The 8,608-nt window shown below is 39.6% G+C and overlaps 1 pseudogene; it reads left to right on the top strand.

Moving 5' to 3' along the window:
• Positions 1-1,775: 1,775 nt before the first annotated feature.
• LOC113094969 (protein delta homolog 1-like) lies at positions 1,776-7,826 on the top strand (annotated as a pseudogene).
• The last annotated feature ends 782 nt before the right edge of the window (positions 7,827-8,608 follow it).

The following is an 8,608-nucleotide window of genomic DNA, read 5'->3' as shown; positions in this document are numbered from 1 at the left end:
TCCCGCTCCAAACTCCCAAACTGACTCAAATGATTCGCGATCCCCATAACTTACTCACTGTTACAATACATAATGTAGGCAAATACAAAATAAACAATTTATGTACATGTTATTACAAATGCCATGTGATTGCTGCTGTTACACTTACAGGACGATCAAATCCTTGTTTAGGATACTGACCAAACATTTCATTCAAATATTCACTAAATCTTTCATTTTTGGACACCTTTTTGCTATAGATGACACAGGTTTTATAATTTCTTCAACAAAAAACGTGCATATCACAACCCTTACAAAAATAAACCATGGTTTTATCATAGTAAAACTGCTTAGTTTCCTTTTGCATGATTTCTGAATGCTTGAGACTATAAAATAAATTAGAGTCATAATAAAGTTATAGCCACAGGTAAATGTCAAGAGCTACAATCGTGATTTGTAAATAATACAATTTATTCATTTAGTTTTTATTTGATTAAAGTTCTTTTTTCACCCCTATAGTAGGTGTTTATTTCATATTTGAGGAAGGGGGCACAACAATACAGTCCTGCTCAGGACACACATTTGGACAGCAGCGGCCCTGAAGGTGTTGTTCTACACGTCTCTGGGAATGTGTGTTCTACACACACACACACTCACACACACACACACACACACACACTGAAGCATGCGTGGTGTTTTCAGCTCTTCACTATATTAACACATGATGTAGGCTACACATGTGTACGTCAGCGCGCTATGAGAGGATTTCACCATTTCATTTGATAAAACTATCGTCATTCATTCGTATCGTATACACAGACTGACAGAAACGGCAATGTCTTTATGACAACCTGGCAAAATAAATCTCGTTATAACTTGAAGAAATTCAAACAGAACTATAGTAATATTGCACAGTAGAGTGTGATATACGTCATGTAGACTTAATAGCTAATAATAATAGTTTATTAAAAAACACAGAAACTCTGGTTACAACCCACCAAAATAAAAGTTTGGTCTAACTCAAAGAAATTATGTAAGAAATTGCACAGTAAAATATAGCCTACTTAAAAAAAGATATACTTAAACATTATTTTAAAGGAATATCACACAAGTTTTCATAGAAGTTTTAATTCAAGCTTGCCAAAACAATAACACTATGTTTTTCAAAAACAATTTTTTAAAAGTACATTTGTATTTGTGCCTATAAAGTTTATTTATTTATTATTATTGTCAGCTAATAAAAGCTATGCTTCAGGACCATATTCATATAACATCTAAGGCTAAATGTAGCTCTTGACTGGTTGAGTTAGATGATGATTAACACTAAACTGTAGAAAATCATTGAGTCTCCCCAGCTGGAAATGTCATTGGCTGTTAAAGTCTTGTGTTTCTTATAATAAATTGACATATTGATAACACTGAATCTTTTATAATGCTCTTAATGACATGTGGATGCATACTGTATGCATTAGTGAGTGTGTGGTGCTTATGGGGTCTGGTCACTTATTCCTTATATGAACTGTTTCAAATGCAAGACATTGATTGCATGAGATTAAGTTTGTAAATGATAGCCTGTGTCCTTTTGTAGTGTGTACATATATTTATCATCAATCTGTGATAACTGTGACTAAATTCAGTATATATTCAGTATACGTCTGCCACCCCTCAAAAATTTCTGCCCCCTTCTCGCCACCCCATCAATATTTCTCTAGATCCGCCCCTGGTGACGGGTGGGGTTTAGTTTAGCTGTGTTTTGTGTGTAGTTAGGTGATGGGTGGAGCTCAGCGCTGTGTGTAAGGCAGATGCAGCAGCAGCTCGTGGAGCTTCAGTCGGATTCACAGATCTAAATCATCTGACCGTCGCGAACTTTCTCATCAGATGAGTTTCTGTTTCCAGCGCGCTGAGTTAGGCAGCTGAAGGACTAGTTTAGCTGAGTTAGGCAGCTGAAGGACTAGTTTAGCTGAGTTAGGCAGCTGAAGGACTAGTTTAGCTGAGTTAGGCAGCTGGAGGACTAGTTTAGTTCAGTGATGTCCAGGTCGCGCGCGCAGCGGTCAGGTTGTGTGATCATGTGAAGGTGATTATCAGCGGAGGATCGAGGATCGAGCTGCGGGAGGATGAATGTATTTCTCCGGCTCGGATTCTCATTTCTGCTGCTCTTCTGCGCGTCTGTTTCTGCTCAAGGTGAAATATCGATATTAATATTTACACTATATCACTCTTACTTCACTGATGTAGTGACGCGGATCATCAGTATCTGTTGCGTTTCTACTGCTGTCAGTCAACTACATGTGTTAGAGTTCTGAGACATGATAAATTACATGCCAGTGTTTATTCATCAGTAATGCGCGTGTGTGTGTGTGTGTGTGTGTGTGTGTGTGTTTAGATTCAGCATGTGGAGCTTGATGTCATCACGGCTTCTGTGAGCAGTCTGGAGAATGCAGGTGTGTGTGTGTGTGTGTTGGGGTATTTCATATTTTTAGAAACCTGAACTATTGAATGCTGTCAGTGTGTGAGAGATTTCAAACTATGACTAGAAGAGCCTCACTTATGTAACCCTGACCACAAAACCAGTCATAAGAGTCAGCGTTGTTGTGTCATCATCATCATCTGAATAAATGATCTCTCCAGTGATGTGTGGTTTGTTCGGAGGACAATATTTGTCTTGAGATGAAAATCTGGAATCTGAGGGAGCAAAAAAATCTAAATATTGAGAAAATCATCTTTAAAGTTGTTCAGATGAAGTTCTTAGCAATGCATATTACTAATCAAACATTAAGTTCTGATATATTTACAGTAGGAGATTTACTAAATATCTTCATGAACATGATCTTTACTTAATATCCTAATGATTTCTGTCATAAAAGAGAAATGTATAATTGTGACTCATACAGTGTATTGTTGTGTATTTCTCCAAATACGTCTGTGACACTGATGCTGCTTCTGTGCTGCAGGGTTACGAATGTTCTTAAGAAAGATGTGTGTGTGTGTGCGTGTGTGTGTGTGTGTGTGTGTGTTACAGGTGCAGAGCAGGTTTGGCGTGGTGCGGTGTGTGATCAGTGTGTTCCTTCACCTGACTGTGTTCACAGAGTGTGTGAAGAGTGTAGTGTAGTGTTGTGTAGTGTAGTGTAGTGTAGTGTAGTGTAGTGTATTGTTGTGTAGTGTAGTGTAGTGTAGTGTAGTGTAGTGTCGTGTATTGTTGTGTAGTGTAGTGTTAGTGTAGTGTAGTTGTAGTGTCGTGTATTGTTGTGTAGTGTAGTGTAGTGTTGTGTAGTGTACTGTAGTGTAGTGTAGTGTATTGTTGTGTGGTGTAGTGTAGTGTAGTGTGTTGTAGTGTAGTGTGAGTGTCGTGTTGGGGTAGTGTTTGTAGTGTAGTGTAGTGTATGTAGTGTGTAGTGTACTGTAGTGTAAGTGTTGTGTAGTGTACTGTAGTGTAGTGTAGTGTTGTGTAGTGTACTGTAGTGGTTAGTGGTAGTGTAGTGTAGTGCTACTGTTGTTGTAGTGTTGTGTAGTGTAGTGTAGTGGTGACTGTAGTTGTAGTGTAGTGTTGTGTAGGTGTAGTGTGTAGTGTAGTGTTGTGAATATTTAGTGTGTAGGTAGTGTAGTGTTGTTAGTGTTAGTGTGTGTAGTATGTGTAGTTGTTGTGTGTGTAGTGTAGTGTAGTAGTAGTGTGTGTAGTATTGTGTGTAGTGTATGTGTAGTGTAGTGTGTGTTGTGTAGTGTAGTGTTTGTAGTGTAGGTAGTTTGTGTAGTGTAGTGTTGTGTAGTATTGTGTAGTGTAGTGTAGTGTAGTGTAGTGTCGGTAGTGTTGTGTAGTGTTGTGTAGTGTAGTGTAGTGTAGTGTAGTGTTGTGTAGTGTTGTGTAGTGTAGTGTTGTGTAGTGTAGTGTTGTGTAGTATTGTGTAGTATTGTGTAGTGTAGTGTTGTGTAGTGTAGTGTTGTGTAGTGTTAGTGTTGTGTAGTATTGTGTAGTGTAGTGTAGTGTAGTGTAGTGTAGTGTAGTGTTGTGTAGTGTAGTGTTGTGTAGTATTGTTAGTATTGTGTAGTAGTGTAGTGTTGTTGTAGTGTTGTGTCGTGTAGTGTAGTGTTGTGTAGTGTAGTGTAGTGCTGTGTTAGTGTAGTGTAGTGAGTGTGTGTCGTGTCGTGTAGTGTAGTGTAGTGCTGTGTAGTGTAGTGTAGTGTAGTGTAGTGTCGTGTCGTGTCGTGTTGTGTAGTGCTGTGTAGTGTAGTGTAGTGCTGTGTAGTTGTAGTGTCGTGTAGTGTAGTGTCGTGTCGTGTTGTGTTGTGTAGTGCTGTGTAGTGTTGTGTAGTGTTGTGTAGTGTAGTGTTGTGTAGTGTAGTGTAGTGTTGTGTAGGTTAGTGTTGTGTAGTGTAGTGTAGTGCTGTGTAGTGTAGTGTAGTGTTGTGTCGTTAGTGTAGTGTAGTGTAGTGTAGTGTAGTGTTGTGTAGTGTTGTGTAGTGTTGTGTTGTGTAGTTAGTGTTGTGTAGTGTTGTGTGGTGTGGTGTAGTGTAGTGTAGTGTACTGTAGTGTAGTGTAGTGTTGTGTAGTGTAGTGTAGTGTTAGTGTAGTGTAGTGTACAGTATTGTAGTGTAGTGTAGTGTTGTGTAGTGTAGTGTAGTGTAGTGTAGTGTCGTGTCGTGTTGTGTAGTGTTGTGTAGTGTAGTGTAGTGTAGTGTACAGTATTGTAGTGTAGTGTAGTGTAGTGTAGTGTAGTGTAGTGTACAGTATTGTAGTGTAGTGTAGTGTAGTGTAGTGTATGTAGTGTAGTGTAGTGTAGTGTAGTGTACAGTTATGTTAGTGTAGTGTAGTGTAGTGTAGTGTTGTGTAGTGTAGTGTAGTGTAGTGTTGGTGTGGTGTAGTGTGTGTGTGTGTGTGTGGTGTTGTGTGTTGTAGTGTAGTGTAGTGTCGTGTCGTGTAGTGTCTGTGTGTAGTGTAGTGTAGTGTTGTGTAGTGTAGTGTAGTGTAGTGTAGTGTAGTGTAGTGTTGTGTAGTGTAGTGTAGTGTAGTGTAGTGTAGTGTAGTATTGTAGTGTTGTGTTGTGTAGTGTAGTGTAGTGTATGTTGTGTAGTGTTGTGTAGTGTTGTGTTGTGTAGTGTAGTGTGTGTAGTGTTGTGTGGTGTGGTGTAGTGTAGTGTAGTGTACTGTTAGTGTAGTGTAGTGTTGTGTAGTGTAGTGTAGTGTAGTGTAGTGTAGTGTACAGTATTGTAGTGTAGTGTAGTGTTGTGTAGTGTAGTGTAGTGTAGTGTAGTGTAGTGTCGTGTGTGTTGTGTAGTGTTGTGTAGTGTAGTGTAGTGTAGTGTACAGTATTGTAGTGTAGTGTAGTGTAGTGTAGTGTAGTGTAGTGTAGTGTACAGTATTGTAGTGTAGTGTAGTGTAGTGTGTAGTGTAGTGTACAGTATGTAGTGTAGTGTAGTGTTAGTGTAGTGTAGTGTAGTGTAGTGTACAGTATTGTAGTGTAGTGTAGTGTAGTGTAGTGTAGTGTGTGTAGTGTAGTGTAGTGTAGTGTAGTGTAGTGTAGTGTGTGGTGTGGTTGGTGTGTTTGTGGTGTGTGTAGTAGTGTCGTGTAGTGTCGTGTTGGTGTCGTGTAGTGTAGTGTTGTGTAGTGTAGTGTAGTGTAGTGTAGTGTCGTGTAGTGTAGTGTTGTGTAGTGTAGTGTAGTGTAGTGTTAGTGTAGTGTAGTGTTGTGTAGTGTAGTGTAGTGTAGTGTACAGTTGTAGTGTAGTGTTGTGTAGTGTAGTGTTGTGTAGTGTAGTGTTGTGTAGTGTGTGTAGTGTAGTGTTGTGTTGTGTTGTGTAGGAGTGTAGTGTAGTGTAGTGTAGTGTAGTGTCGTGTAGTGTAGTGTAGTTAGTGTTGTGTAGTGTAGTGTAGTGCTGTAGTGTAGTGCTGTGTAGTGTGTAGTGTAGAGTTGTGTATTGTAGTGTTGTGTAGTGTTGTGTAGTGTTGTGTGAATGCTGGAGCTGTGCTGTGACGGTAACTGTGTGCATCTGTTGTTTTCTCTCAGAGGTTCACCGGTGTTCATCAAAGCTCTGCTCAGGAAACTCTACCTGTGTGCAGACCAGAGGAGGAGGACACGTCTGTCTCTGTTCTCCTGGACACACCGGGGAAAACTGTGAGCTGAAGACAGGAGCGTGTTCAGAGAAGAGGTGCCTGATTCTCTCTGAAGAAGAGACAGAACGACACTGTGTCCCCTGTTAAACATCTCGAGTGAAAAACATGTCAGAAATATCTCATAGACTGCATACATCATCCTTATTTGACCTTATTTGAACACATCTTTACACTTTTCAACTCGAGTCACATTTATTTCTCTGTTTTACACAATACAGATGGTTTCAAAGCAGCTGTACAGTAATAAACAGGAAGATACCAGAAACAGTGATGCAGACTTCATCAAATCTTAAACAAACTCAAATTCCGCTGTAAATCAGACGACAGTGTAGTTTTTCAGTCAATATTGCTAAATTCTTCAGTCATGAAGGAAATTTGATTCAGTGTACGGCATAACAATACAGTCATTATTCAGATCAATTCAAGCCAAAAAAAGAAGTGTTAAAGTGTCTAAGACTTCATATTTCACATTTAAAAAACTACATTTGTGTAACATTTTAATTAAAAAGTGTAAATTCTTTTGATATTTTGCTAGATGTGACCCTGGATCACCAAACCAGTCAAAATTGAGATAAATCTCTCCAGTGATCTGGAATCTGAGGGAGCAAAAAAATCTAAATATTGAGAAAATCATCTTTAAAGTTGTTCAGATGAAGTTCTTAGCAATGCATATTACTAATCAAACATTAAGTTCTGATATATTACAGTAGGAGATTTACTAAATATCTTCATGAACATGATCTTTACTTAATATCCTAATGATTTTTGTCATAAAAGAGAAATGTATAATTGTGACTCATACAGTGTATTGTTGTGTATTTCTCCAAATATCCGTCTGAGACACTGATGCTGCTTCTGTGCTGCAGGACACTGATAATGAAAAGTCATGTTTTTATCTGATGTGTTCGCTCTCCTCCGCAGCTCTCTCTGTCAGAACGGAGGAACCTGTGTGAACACGAGTGACTCTTGTCTCTGTGCTCCTGGATTCACCGGCTCGTCCTGTGAGCTCCACCTCAGCCGGCTCAAGCACAGACCCCGGGTGAAGGTGTCAGGTCACACTTTCCACAAGCTGCAGCGTCCGGGTCGAGTCTGATCCACTGGTCACCCGCAGCCAGATCATCTGCTTCTCTGTCCTGGGTCTCCTCACCTGTCTGGTGATCCTGGTCACGTCGGGCATCGTCTTCTTCTCCCGCTGTGAGACGTGGATGGCCAACACTAAATACAGCCAGCTGGTGCGACAGCAGAGAGATCAGCTCCTGAGAGCATCTGACCTCGAGCAGCGTTCACTCAACATCATCCTGCCGGAGAACATCAGGATGAGCAACTACAGCAGGCTTTACACGTCTATATGAAGCTGACGCGTGACCGAGAGCTGAGGTGCTTTACACAGAGAGAACATGAGACACAGCTGCGGTATTTCAGGGTTTTAAGATGTACAGCGACACACACACACACCACACACACACAGAGAAATACATGGTTTCTAGTTAACTCTAGTTACACTCAGTGTTTGAGTTCAGTGACTAGTTCATGGTTAAAGCTGCATCAACAGATTCACCTTATCTTCATGTTTTCATCACCTGAGCGTTTCATTTTCATGCACATATTTACATGTGAACAAATGATTAATGTAGCACTAAATAAACCATTGTTTTCAGCTCCATGAACAATGCAGATTATTCATATTTCTGATTGCTCATGCTGTCTGGACGGATATGGGTTTGCCTCTTTTTAACTAGCGCTTTCATTCTCACTGATGGATGTTTGTTCTTGTTTAAGCATCATTTTATTCAATTTATAAAACATTTTGCATTTGCAATAAATTCATGTTGATTTAAGAATAATTAGATATTTAGTCATTCAGCAGAAGCTTTTGTCCAGATCAGGACGATGGAAGCAATGGAAATCAACAAAAGAGCAATGATTCGCAGATATTTCTACTGGAAAACAGAAATACACAAGCGATATTCTTTTTTGCAGTGTATATAACATTTAATGGCACATTTTTTGAGGCGTTCATTTGTGGAAAGACGAAGAGTTTTTCAGACCACAGAAACTTGTTTTCTTTTTAAAGAAGTTGTTTTTTCTGAACTCATTGTTAGATATTAACTATCGTTTTAAACATAAACGCTTTTTTTTGATCATTTTCACAGAACACAAGACTTTAATATTCTTGATCTTCTGTACATCACAGACTATATCACCATGCTGTGTCCAGGTCTGTTTATTCCTCCTTCTTCTTCTTTATTTGGTCTCAGAAGGTCTTATAAAAGAACAGAACTTCTTCCTCTACACTAGCTCAGATTTCTGCTGATTCTTGAGGTGTATTGGTCATGGATGGAGGTGAATGACCGCTCGTTTGTTCCTGGACTGTAGCTGGTCAGGGGACGGTGTTTGCTGCCATCTTCCGGTCAGACTCGGAACAAGCTTCTCTCTTTCTGACTGTTTCCGTCTCACTCACCTCTGAACGCTTTTCATTCGGAATCAAATAAAGCTGTTTGTCGTGTCTTTCATGATGAAATA

This window comes from Carassius auratus, unplaced genomic scaffold, assembly GCF_003368295.1.
Source record: "Carassius auratus strain Wakin unplaced genomic scaffold, ASM336829v1 scaf_tig00215559, whole genome shotgun sequence".
Classification (NCBI taxonomy): Eukaryota; Metazoa; Chordata; class Actinopteri; order Cypriniformes; family Cyprinidae; genus Carassius; species Carassius auratus.
The sequence above is the reverse complement of the archived record's forward strand: the minus strand, read 5'-3'. Positions and strand labels throughout refer to the sequence as shown.